The sequence below is a fragment of the Phyllobates terribilis genome, unplaced genomic scaffold, assembly GCF_046119375.1.
Source record: "Phyllobates terribilis strain yellow unplaced genomic scaffold, ASM4611937v1 Scaffold_7__3_contigs__length_470593459, whole genome shotgun sequence".
Classification (NCBI taxonomy): Eukaryota; Metazoa; Chordata; class Amphibia; order Anura; family Dendrobatidae; genus Phyllobates; species Phyllobates terribilis.
Window position 1 is genome coordinate 325,183,211 of NW_027362767.1, and position 13,553 is coordinate 325,196,763.

Sequence of the window (13,553 nt, forward strand, 5' to 3'; positions counted from 1 at the left end):
GACTGGGGGTATAACCGCCGGGTCTCAATGTATGCCCAGACCGTCTGCACAGCGAGCGCCGACCCCCGGGACAGTAAACTCCAACTATGCCAGGTACTTGTTAATGGGTACCCCACGGAGGCCCTCCTAGACTCAGGGAGCCTAGTGACTTTGGTACATGGGTCGCTGGTGGCAGGAGACAACCCCAGTGGACGGCCAGTTGGGGTTGTGTGTATCCATGGGGACCTCCGAGAGTACCCAACCGTGGAGGTAGTTTTGTCCACGCCATGTGGAGATATAAAACATGTGGTGGGGGTGGTAAAAACTCTTCCCTATGGGACTGTGTTGGGAAGAGACTTGCCCCTGTTCTGGACTCTGTGGAAAAACAAAATCCACTCGCCCCCGGTAAAAGGCGTTACAGGCGCTGTACCCGACGAACCCGAGTCAGAGGAGCCTGCCTTAGGGGTGTCCAACATAGGGACAGAGTGTGACCCCGATAGGTTTCCCTTAGAGGTGCTGGCAGGAGAGGTCGAGGAGACCCCATCGATCCCCGAGCTGGAAGTGTCCCAGGACACGTTTGGGACGGCTCAGCTACAGGATCCCACCCTGACTCAGGCGTGGGAAAGGGTGGTAGAGGTAAATGGCGTAGCCCAACAGCCTGGTGCAGATACTGTATTTCCACGCATGGTAGGCAACGGTGAGTTGCTCTATAGGATGGACGAGGTCATGGAACAGTTAGAGGTACCTCAGTCATACCATCGGGTGGTTCTAGATTTGGCACACACACACCTGCTGGGTGGACACTTAGGGGTTAAAAAGACGTAAGAACGTATCTTGCAGCAGTTCTTTTGGCCGGGGATTTACGCGGAGGTCCAAAAGTACTGCGAATCCTGACCCGAAAGTCAGTTGACCACACCCACTGCAATTTCCGTAGCCCATTGGTACCCCTGCCAGTGATAGAGGTACCTTTTGAACGGATTGCAATGGACTTGGTAGGGCCCATTGTAAAATCCGCCCGTGGCCACCAACATATACTGGTGGTCGTCGACTATGCCACCTGGTATCCGGAGGCTATACCGCTACGCCACAGCTCGGCAAAATTGATTGCACGGAAGCTGTTTGTCATGTTCTGTCGCCTTGGACTATCTAAGGAGATCCTAATGGATCAGGGGACCCCTTTTATGTCTAAAGTGACAAGGGAACTGTGCAAACTGCTAAAAATAAAACAATTGCGCACCTCGGTGTACCACCCTCAAAACGACGGGCTAGTAGAACGGTTAAATAACACACTCAAATCCATGTTAAAAAAGGTGGTTTCTAAGGACGGAAAGGATTGGGACATGTTGCTACCCTATTTGATGTTCACCGTCCGTGAGGTACCCCAGGCTTCCACAGGATTCTCTCCCTTTGAGTTATTGTACGGTAGACACCCTAGGGGTCTGTTGGACGTAGCCAAAGAGACATGGGAACAAGAGCCGACTTCACATAGGAGTATAATTGAACACGTGGCTAGTATGCAGGACCGGATTGCGGCGGTCATGCCCATCGTGAAAGAACATCTGTTAGATGCCCAGGCAGCCCAGAGGCGCACATATAATAAAAGAGCCAGAGTCAGGTCTTTTAACAAGGGCGATCGGGTGTTAGTACTGGTACCCACAGCCGAGAGTAAGCTCATGGCCAAGTGGCAAGGGCCATATGAGGTTCGAGAAAAAGAGGGGGAGGTAAATTACCAGGTGTATCAGCCCGGAAGGAGGAAACCTGAACAGCTTTATCATGTAAACCTGCTAAAGCCTTGGAAAGATCAAGAGTGTTTAGTTGCAGACGTCATTCCGGGCATATCGCCGGAGAGTGCTCTACCTTCAGCCAGGGAAGCATCCGGGGGAAAGGTCAGGATAAGTGATGCTCTCACTAAACAGCAGCGACAGGAGGCTCGCTCACTGGTGCAGCACAATACCGACGTGTTCTCAGAGCTACCGGATAGGACTACGGTTCTCCAACATGACATTGTCACCGAACCTGGGGTAAGGGTGCGAATGAGACCGTACCGGGTACCCGAAGCCCGGAGGCAAGCCATCACGGCTGAGGTAAAACAATTGCTTCAGTTAGGTGTCATGGAGGAATCACGGAGTGAGTGGGCTAGCCCCATTGTATTGATTCCAAAACCAGACGGATCATTACGCTTCTGTAACGATTTCCGGAAATTAAATGAAGTGTCAAAGTTTGACCTCTATCCAATGCCCAGGGTGGACGAGCTGATTGAGACACTGGGGCAGGCCCAGTACTTTACCACGCTCGATCTCACCAAGGGTTACTAGCAGGTACCTCTCACAGATTCGGCGAAGGAAAAGACCGCCTTCGTAACTCCGGAGGGTCTATACCACTATGTGGTCTTACCTTTTGGGTTACATGGGGCCCCGGCTACATTCCAGAGGTTGATGGACATGGTGCTCAAACCTCATCAGGAGTACGCATCCGCGTATCTAGATGATATTATCATCTTTAGCACCGACTGGCATACGCAACTATCACAGGTACAAGCGGTGCTGGATTCTCTCAGTGCCGCGGGGTTAACAGCAAACCCCAAAAAATGTGCGATAGGGTTAGCGGATTCCCATAATTGGGGTATGTGATAAGCCGAGGAGTTGTCAAGCCCCAAATCAATAAAGTTGAGGCCATAAAAAACTGGCCTAAACTGTCAAGTGCAAAACAGGTGAGGGCGTTCCTTGGCATCCTTGGGTATTACCGTCGGTTTATACCTAATTTTGCTGGGCGAACGGCGGCCCTGACCGATCTCTTGAAAGGAAAAAAATCGGTAATGGTTCGGTGGAACCGTCAGGTAGAAAAAGCCTTTCAGTCCATGAAGTTGGCGCTGTGTGGATAGCTGGTCCTCATCAGCCCCAACTTCAAGGAAACCTTCATTGTACAGATAGATGCCTCGGAGGTAGGCCTAGGGGCGGTATTGTCACAAAAAATGAATGCTGAAGAGCACCCGGTCACCTACTTGAGTAAAAAACTTGTCCTCGCAGAGAAAAACTATAGCGTGGTAGAGAAGGAGTGTTTGGCTATCAAGTGGGCCTTGGAATCGCTACGTTATTATTTACGCGAGCATCAGTTCCGCTTGGTGATGGACCACTCACCCTTGGTATGGATGAGGAATGCCAAGGAGAGGAATGCCCGAGTCACCAGGTGGTTCCTGTTACTGCAAAATTTCAGTTTCTCTGTAGAACATCGCCCTGGGAAGTCGCAAGCAAATGTGGATGCCCTGTCCCGGGCACCCTGTATGATGGCAAATGTTCAACCCCACAAGTTTGAACAGGGGGGGGGGGATATGTGAGGCAGTGACAGGGATCTTATTCGAGGGACGTTATATCTCCCCCAGAATGTGTACAGAGAACTATTAAAACCATTGGAGTGCATTGCAGTCACAGACACACCTGCGGCTGCAATGCAAGAATGAAGGTGAGCATTGACCTAGTCAGGCTATCTGGCTAAGGCAGATAGTAAAAACCCGGCAGGGCCTTCATTTCTTGGAGGAGGTCACAGGAGGCAGTGGGGCGGCCTCCTCCCTCCAACCCGGGTTTTCCAGTAGCTCTTGCCAGAGGTCCTTTAAAAACCCTGCACTAAGGATTAGTGGTGTTCTATGTTGGAACCTGCTAGGAGCACAGCAGGGAAGCTCAGCAGGATTGAGGGTGGCTGAACCCACGCCTGGGAAGCCTCTGCACCTGTCAGGCTCTGAGTGGCCCGGCGCGGCCGTTGCCCATGGCAACCGCTGTTTAAAGACTCATGTTAATCTGGCTGCGAACCGGAGGACTGTCCTGTTACCCGTGAGTTGCTGAATAAAGCTGTTTATGTTGGACTTGCTTGGGTCACTGCCTCAGTTACTGCACGGTGTGAACACTGCCGCCTTACACTATCCTTTCAAAAACCTTACAGAAGATAAGGACTGAAGGGACCAGAGTAATCCTAGTGGCCCCTCGCTGGCCAAAAAGAAGTTGGTTCGGAACGTTAACCAGTCTGAGTGTGGAGAGCCCTCTAATCCTTCCTCCCATCAAAGATCTCCTTCTCCAGGGACCGATTCACCATCCGGATCCCAAGAGACTATACCTAACTGCCTGGCTTCTGAATTCCTGATATTAAAAACAAGAGATCTCTCAGAGAAAGTCATCAAAACTCTCCAGAAGAGCAGGAAACCTGTAACGAGCACCATTTACCATAAGATCTGGAAAACCTTCTTAAGGTGGTGTGCACCCACTCGCCCAGACCCTCATAGGACTGATGTGGCTCAGATTCTAGATTTTTTACAAGAAGGTCTGGACGAAGGTCTCAGATCTTGTACTCTTAAGGTCCAGGTAGCGGCGTTAAGTTCATACTTAGATCAAAGACTAGCGGAACATCAGTGGATGAGATGATTTATGACAGCAGCCACCCGCATCCACCCTAGAGTAACAGACTTGGTTCTCCCCTGGGACCTTAACATTGTTCTGAAAGGGTTAACCCTTCCACCTTTTGATCCCTTATCAGCCATAAGACTAGACAGGCTGACCTGGAAAACGGCTTTCCTGGTGGCAGTAACTACAGCCAGAAGAGTGTGTGAACTACAGGCCCTTTCGGTCAACGAACCCTACCTGAGAATCCTGGAAGATCCTGGAATTTTCCAACTTGACCCTTCATTTCTACCTAAGGTGGTCTCAAATTTCCACAGATCTCAGGAGATAATCCTTCCATCTTTTTGTGACAACCCAAAAGACAAAAAAGAAATGGAATTCCACACGCTGGACGTTTGGGGAATAGTATTGCACTATCTTCAGGAATCAGAAGAAGGAAGGAAAGACAAGAACCTATTTGTACATATACAAGGTCCAAACAGAGGAAAGAAGGCAGCAAAATCCACAATAGCCAACTGGATTAAGAGGGCAAGTACGGAGGCTTACCAGATCCAGGATCTACCTCCTCCAGCAAAGCTCAAGGCCCATTCTATAAGGGCGATATCTTTCTCCCGGGCTGAAAAAGCCAGCGCATCCATTGAACAGATTTGCAGAGCTGCTACATGGTCCTCAATTCATACTTTCTCCAAACACTACAGACTAGACCTGATTTCTGTTGGAGATTTAGCCTTCGGAAGGTCCTTCAGGCTATTGTCCCTCCCTAGTATATCTTTGGTATACCTCCTGTGTGCTGTCGTGGGGGATTATTAGAGAAAATAGAATTAGACTTACCGGTAATTCGGTTTCTAATAACCCACCATGACAGCACGGGTAATTCCCTCCCCCTCGCTTATTGTTTCTACGACAGCTTGATCAGTAGAAATAAAAATTAATTTGAAGCATCTATACTCTCGTGGTCCTCTGTAATAACACTGGTGGGAGGATGTGGGAGGGGCTATTTAAACCTCTTCATATTTCCTGTCCCTATTAGGGTGGGTTTACATCCTCCTGTGTGCTGTCATGGTGGGTTTTTAGAAACCAAATTACCGGTAAGTCTAATTCTATTTTTTTTAAAGGGAATCTGTCACCAGGTTTTTGCTAAGTATAATCTGACAGCATCATGATGTAGTAAGTAACTTCTTTTGACATAATTTTCACTTGCACACATTTTTTTCACATGATGACGTTGTACACCCCCCTGATTGACTAAGCTATGGGCGGCGTTTCACCGCACATCACAGCCCAGCATCCAGCGCGCATTCACGGCCAATGAAAGCAGAGGAGAGAGGGAAAGTGCACGCTGGATCCTGGGCTGTGATGTGCACCTCTCACAGGCACATATGGCAAAAGAAGGTATTTACAAAAAGACTTCTTTAAAAGGTGTAAATTGATGGGTGCATTATACAATGTAGCGGACAACCTCTTTTAATATATAGTGTACACAGCATTCTGAGCTCTACTAGATCTGTAGCAGAGAAAACTGTGACTAAGTGACACATCGCTGGAATCTGGGTCAGATTATGTAGAAAAAATCTGCTGACAGATTCCCTTTAAAACCTACTTTCACATGTCCTGAGCCTAAATAGATGGAATATTGGCTCTCAGAATAGATCCTTTGAGGGTATGTGCGCACACCTTTTTTTTTTTTCATACGGGTCTGCTCTGAATTCTGCTTGAAAAAGCGCTGAGAAATTGCTCAAAAGAATAAACATATGCATTTTTATCTAAAAAAAGAAAAAAAAAAACTATTTAATTTTCATATGTTCAGGCTTTTCATCATCTTTTAACCGCTTCATGTTTCCAAAGATGCCAAATGGTTATCAGAAGTGAGCAAACCAGATAATTTTTTTATTAAACTAAAGCACTTTACATGTAGTTATCCATTTTTCTTTTTTCCAAACAGGAAGAGGAAACATTAAAGAGGTTGTGCACTACTTTTACATTGATGACCTCTTCCCAGGATAGGTCATCAATGTCTGATTGGCCGGGGTCTGACACCCAGCACCCCCCGCCGATCAGCTGTTACAGGTGTCAGCAGCGGCCGCCGGCCGGAATTACTCATTTGCTGAACTGCTCCTTCTACTTGTAGTGGCCGCTGCAGGGTACTACACATCTGCCTCCTACAAGCAGACGGAGCAGCTCAGTAAGTGAGCACTTCCGGGCGGCGGCTGTCAACCTGGATAATAGCTGATCAGCTTTGGTGTCGGACCCCGGCCGATCAGACATCAATGAAAAAGTAGTGGACAACCTCTTTAACATAAGAGATTGACATACTTACAGATTAGTTGACGGCAATCATAGTATTTGCATATATAGATGTAAATTAATTAAAAACAACAATAAAGCAACAGGAATTGGTATTAGGGGGGTTTTCTCACGAACAAAAGTTAATTTTAATAATTGTCTGTGTCTGACCGTGTACGGAACCTGGTCTGATCATACCACAGCTCCTGGGCAGGGGAGGGAGCAAAAGAGTATACAGACAGGACAGCACGGGATCGCAGAGGATTCATTTTCTGAGGTAAAATATTGTTTAAAAACAGGCAGGGAAATGTTTTACCTCACAAAATGAATCTTCTGCTGTAATGTCTGTATACTCTTTTTGCTCTCTCCCCTGCCCAGGAGATGTGGTATCATCAGACCAGGTTCCATACACTGTCAGACACAGACAATTATTAAACTGAACTTTTGTTTGTGGTAAAACCCCTTTAACTAGCCTTTGAGTAGAGACCATATCCATCCATCTAACCAAACCCCCATAACAGTAAAAAAAAATGGTTAAAAGAACATGGTTGAAAAATGTTTCCTGAAGCCTTTTGCTTGAGAGAGGACATTTTTTGGCTATCTAAAAAAGCCTTGGTGAGCACATAGCCTTGGTGGGCCATAGAAAACCAATATGACACTGACTGCAATTATGCATTGCGCCATTCCAAGGAGTTTTTGAAAAATGTACAACTAGGTGTGTCCTACACAGCCTGACACTGTCCAATCAGAGCTGACATTACCAGACTCAGTAGGGACATACCCTTTTGAAAAGTGAAAAAGGTAACACCTAGGTGGCAATTTTTATTTCATAAATTTCCAATTGGAAAAACAGAGGGAGAGAAGAATGTAAAGTCCTAAGAAAAGATATCATCAAATTGAGATTTCATGAGGCATACAAGTATTTAATGAGATGGACATGGCCGGAGAGCTTATAGGGGCCCTGACAATAGATTCATGCTGCGCGAACCACAACCGACCGCATTATTGCAGCCATGTATATTTTTCTCTGAAACTCTGTTGCTTTTCAGAGAAAAGATACTTGAAGACGCCGGTTGAGGACTTTTTTTCTTTTAGTCTTTCAACACTGCCAAGAAACTGGCAGCCACAGAAAATAGGAATGTCTGTGTGATAAGAGATTGCGGGGCACATAGCAACTGGGACCCAGGGGTGGCATGTATGAATTCAGTGCCATCTAATGAGGGATAATTGGTAAACCATTTGTCAGTGAAAAAGCTACATGTTCACACATGAGACTTTGTAGAAATTTCTGCAACTGTAAATTTGTTCTCCCTGAATGGAGTTGCTTCTGCAGCGTGTGCATGGATTTCCTATTTAGATGAATGGGAGAGTAATAGGAATGTGCGCAACAAATCTGCCAAGTGTGGACTTATCCTAATGAGGAAGCCATTCTTTCCTCCCTCAGTAAATGCACTGATCTGGGGATATAATGATGGATTAGGTAGCGTTTTTATGCTTTAAGTTCCATGATAGAAGAGCTTCTCTACGGAGAGGGATTCTTTTTAAGCATTACACTGCAGTGCTCCCGGGATGAACCTGCCAACATGATTCTCCCCAGATGGTAGCATATGCCAAGTGAAATCTTCATGGCACGTCACTTCCTATCTGTCTTACATTGCCTCTTTCTCAAGCCCTCCGCTGCTGTAGCACAATCACAATATCTAATTTTTTTAGCGTTACAATTTTGTATTACATAATAAAACTCTGAGGTCGGCAAATTTTTAGAGAATAAATCATAAAAGTTATGTAATTTACTAATTAAATGCAGTTAAATATTCTACAAAGCTTCCTAGCAGACAATCTTGCGTGAGCTTCTCAGCTATATTTTGTCAGTTTTACCTTATTCTTAGCTTCTTTGCCCCAAGACAGATGCGGTACTCTCCTCCAGATAAATTTAAGCTGTGCTGAATCTGCACCTTCTATTAAAGAATTGTAAGCTAATGCTTTGAAAAACCCAAATAAAAAGTGAAAAAATTTTTTTTGAGCATTTTATTTTGGTGCAGATCTTCACCAAAATCCTCAAAAACAGCTTTAAGGATATGTGTACACCACTTCTTTTTTCAGGCAGAAAACATGGTCAGAAAATCCTCAGGAGATTGAACATATGCATTGGAACATGTGTTTGGATTTTGCATCTGGCTTATTAGGGTATTTGCATTTCAAAACTGGATTTAACCCCTTATTTTGCTTGGATTATAAAGTTGGTCTGCAAAATCTGCTCCTGCTCTGGTGGAGTTGATCTGTTTATGTATTTCTTGTTGAATGTCTGCCATGTTTTTGGGAAAATACCCTTGAATGGAGTTATTTCTGAACCATATACCCGATTTTCTGCAAAACCCATTTAAATGTTCTGTATGGGACAGCCGTAGAAATTTCTGCATCAAATTTTGCTGTGAAAAAACACAAAACTTTAGCTGGAGTTTAAGTTGGTATACATGCAGCACATAAACACATGTTCACATTGGCCATTAAACAGACAGATCCTACAAGAAACAAAATGAGCATATACCCTGCTGTAACTAAACAAGTAAAAAGTAAAAGCAAGTTTGCTGTGTAAGAATTCACAGGTCTCTCTATTCACACATAGAGCGACCTGTCAGTCAAGCAAAGTCGGGTGGGGAGAAACTGACGGGGACCCACCACCTGTGGCTAGTCATCTCAGTCACCTCGTTCCCAGCTCCCTAATCAAAGCCTGCTTCTGTGAAACACCATAATATTTCAGAATGAAACATAGATATTTATGATGATGGTGCCTGTGGTTTGTGGCAGCACGAATCACCCGACAGGGTCCCTTTAACATGAAGGAAGACAGCAATGAGTCGTTTGCTTGAAATAGGCTATAAAACTCATCAAGCCTCTTAACACTTGTGCAGTGAAAGTGTTCTGTAAAGCAATTTTATTGAAATGTCCCACTGGGGTTTTATTACACACAACACATTGTATTTTAATATATATGTCAGATCCTTTTATAATTGGACATTAGCTTTTAATTGTATGCAGTCCTGTCTTGTTCATGAAATGATATCTGAGAACCTCACCAAAATGAGTCGTCGTACTGCATTTAATAAGAAGGAGCAAACGAGGAAAGTAATTTTGAGTCGTGCCACTTGAAAAGCATTTATAATGGTTTCACCATTGCAATTATCTGTCAAAAACTTTGTTCAATTAAAGTTTATTCTTTTGTAACTGTCTGGTCAACATTATTCTTGTGATATCGTTGGTTGAGGTTAATAAAAGATGAATAATTTTTTTTTTTTAAGAATTGATTAGCTTTTTATGCTTCAATTTATATACTTTACGCTGATACTCGGGTCTTGATCACTTCTTCTTTGGATACAGGATAGATTAGGACGGCAATTTATTGAGATAGGTGGTCATATTAATCTTTTTACAGTATGTTATCACAAATAATACCACCCATGTTATTTAAAACTACTTTTTTTCAACCACACTCATTTGTGTGTATGTATGTATGTATGTATGTATGTATGTATGTATGTATGTATGTATGTATGTATGTATTGTGACAAAGTCACTGGTAAAGTGCTGGAGGGGATATTTGTTTCACTGAGGCTGTTAGCCTCAGTGAACTAAAACCATTAAGTTTCCTCCAGCTTGTTATTTGTTGAGAGGGGTTAAATCCATTTGTAAAAGGGTGTGGTTTTTGTGAATGACAATTGTGAAGGGAGGGAGACCATTCACCATATCTCCACCTCAGGGTGTGGTCTGGGGGGTTTAAATACATGGCCAGCTGAGGCATTCAGAGGTCAATGTCTGGAGAAGTAAACTCCAGAAGGGAGCTTTTGTTTGTTCCTGAATAGTGTTGAGCGAGTATGTTCTATTAACCCTTTCGCCGAGTATGCTCGGGCCGAGCTCCGAATATTTACAGCTGCTCGGTGATGAGGTTACATCGCTCCTGTGTGCATGATTTGCAACTGTTTGACAGTTTTATTACATGTGAGGAGTGTCTATTTCTTACACATTCCTCACATGTAATAAAGCTATCAAACAGTTGCAAATCATGCACACAAGAGCGATTTAACCTCATCACCGAGCAGCTGTAAATATTCAGAGCTCGGCCCGAGCATACTCGGACAGAACATACTCGCTCAACCCTATTCCTGAACCATGTGGAGTTGCTGAACTCTCAGCAGGCGGATCCCTGCTACTACAAGGACTATTCTTTGTATTACCATTTTTGCTTTGTTTTCCTGTTTTGCCCAGCGGGCTGTGTTTATTTTCATGGACTAACTGTTGGTTTTTGCCACATTATAATAAACCAACCAAAGATTTAAAGAGACAGCGTAACTGTGTCTCCCTCTGTGTGCAGGCGAGTGAGCGATCTACCACAGTGTATGTATATGTGTGTGTGTGTGTGTGTATATAATATATATATGATGTCACCAAAGGTCCTTTAACTGCGAGAGTCTAGAGGAACTAGGCTGGTATGTACAGTATGTGCAGTGTGTGTGTAGTATGTGTATGTGCAGTTTATGTGCTTTGTGTGTGTGCGTTGTGTATACACACACTGCACAAGTAGGTGTATACACACACTGCACAAGTAGGTGTATACACACACACACTGCACAAGTAGGTGTATACACACACACTGCACAAGTAGGTGTATATACACACACACACACACACACACACACACACACACACACACACACACTGCACAAGTATGTGTATACACACACACTGCACATACACGTGTATACACACACACACTGCACATACACGTGTGTATACACACACTGCACAAGTAGATGTATACACACACACACTGCACATACACGTGTATACACACACACTGCACATACACGTGTATACACACACACACACACTGCACATACACGTGTATACACACACACACACACTGCACATACACGTGTATACACACACACACTGCACATACACGTGTATACACACACACACACTGCGCATACACGTGTATACACACACTGCACATACACGTGTATACACACACACACTGCGCATACACGTGTATACACACACTGCACATACACGTGTATACACACACTGCACATACACGTGTATACACACACTGCACATACACGTGTATACACACACTGCACATACACGTGTATACATACACGTGTATACACACACACACTGCGCATACACATGTACACACACACACACTGCGCATACACGTGTACACACACACACTGCGCATACACGTGTACACACACACTGCGCATACACGTGTATACACACACTGCACATACACGTGTATACATACACACACTGCACATACACGTGTACATACACACACTGCACATACACGTGTACATACACACACTGCACATACACGTGTACATACACACACACTGCACATACACGTGTATATACACACACACTGCACATATACGTGTATATACACACACACTGCACATACACGTGTACACACACACTGCGCATACACGTGTATACACACACTGCACATACACGTGTATACATACACACACTGCACATACACGTGTATATACACACACACTGCACATACACGTGTATATACACACACACTGCACATACACGTGTATATACACACACACTGCACATACACGTGTATATACACACACACTGCACATACACGTGTATATACACACACACTGCACATACACGTGTATATACACACACACTGCACATACACGTGTATATACACACACACTGCACATACACGTGTATATACACACACACTGCACATACACGTGTATATACACACACACTGCACATACACGTGTATATACACACACACTGCACATACACGTGTATATACACACACACTGCACATACACGTGTATATACACACACACTGCACATACACGTGTATACACACACACACTGCGCATACACGTGTATACACACACACACTGCACATACACGTGTATACACACACACACTGCACATGTATAATGTGTATGTGCAGTGTGTGTATAGTGTGTGTACAGTATACATGTGTGTGTACAGTATACATGTGTATGTGCAGTGTGTGGGGGATAACATGATTAAATTATTGAATAAATGTAGACTTTTTGTTCAAGAATAATTATGGAATGTTGTTCATTGAAAAGAATAAAACATCCTCTGAAAATAAGCCCTAACCCATCTTTCAAAGCAAAAAAATATCCACCCTTTCTTATTTTCGGGGAAACATGGAAGTTAACTCTGGCACATCAAATGTCTAGTCATCCCCCAAAAAACACAAGCTATACCTTATCCACAGGATAGGGAATAAGATGCTGGTCGCTGGGTGCACAACCACTGGGATCCTTAGCAATCCCTAGGCGAGTGTCTGGAACCCCCAAGGACAGGTCTCTGGAGCTCCATTTTGAATGTAGTGGAGGTGAACATGTTTGGCCACTGCTTCATCAATTGTCTGTGAGACAATGCTCGTCGATTTCCAGCAGTCTCATAGAGAATTATTGGAGTGGAATTTTAGCATGCAAACCTCTGCTTCATTCAAGACTGGGTTTAGAGTTAGGCTCTTGGGGCTTCAGAGCTCCAAACTCGGAATTGCTGGCTACCAGTGATTAGCATGTTTTGTTTGGGGAGTAACCCTTTAAGGACGTTGTAGCCATTCTGACCAACCTCAAAGCAATACTTACAAAGTTTAGTAGGAAAGGGCTTGGAAGCACTGCGCATGTTCAACTTCCGCTGCTAGACATGAGCGGTGACCGGTCCCTTGGCAATGAGCTGTAAGCAGCAAAATACAAAAAGAGGAGGGATCACATTTAAATACAGACTAAATTGTAATGGTGCTTGTTTTAACAAACTATATCTAATGATGCCCAAAACTAGATGGAAATAATACTTAAAAAAATACAGCTTATTTATAAAACT

The 13,553-nt window shown here is 44.2% G+C and overlaps 1 protein-coding gene across 1 annotated transcript in view; it reads left to right on the forward strand.

Annotated features, from left to right (window-relative positions):
* IL1RAPL2 (interleukin 1 receptor accessory protein like 2) overlaps nt 1–13,553 on the forward strand; it is a 1,202,487-nt gene that overhangs the window by 86,106 nt on the left and 1,102,828 nt on the right. The gene's annotated exons all lie outside the window — the stretch shown is intronic.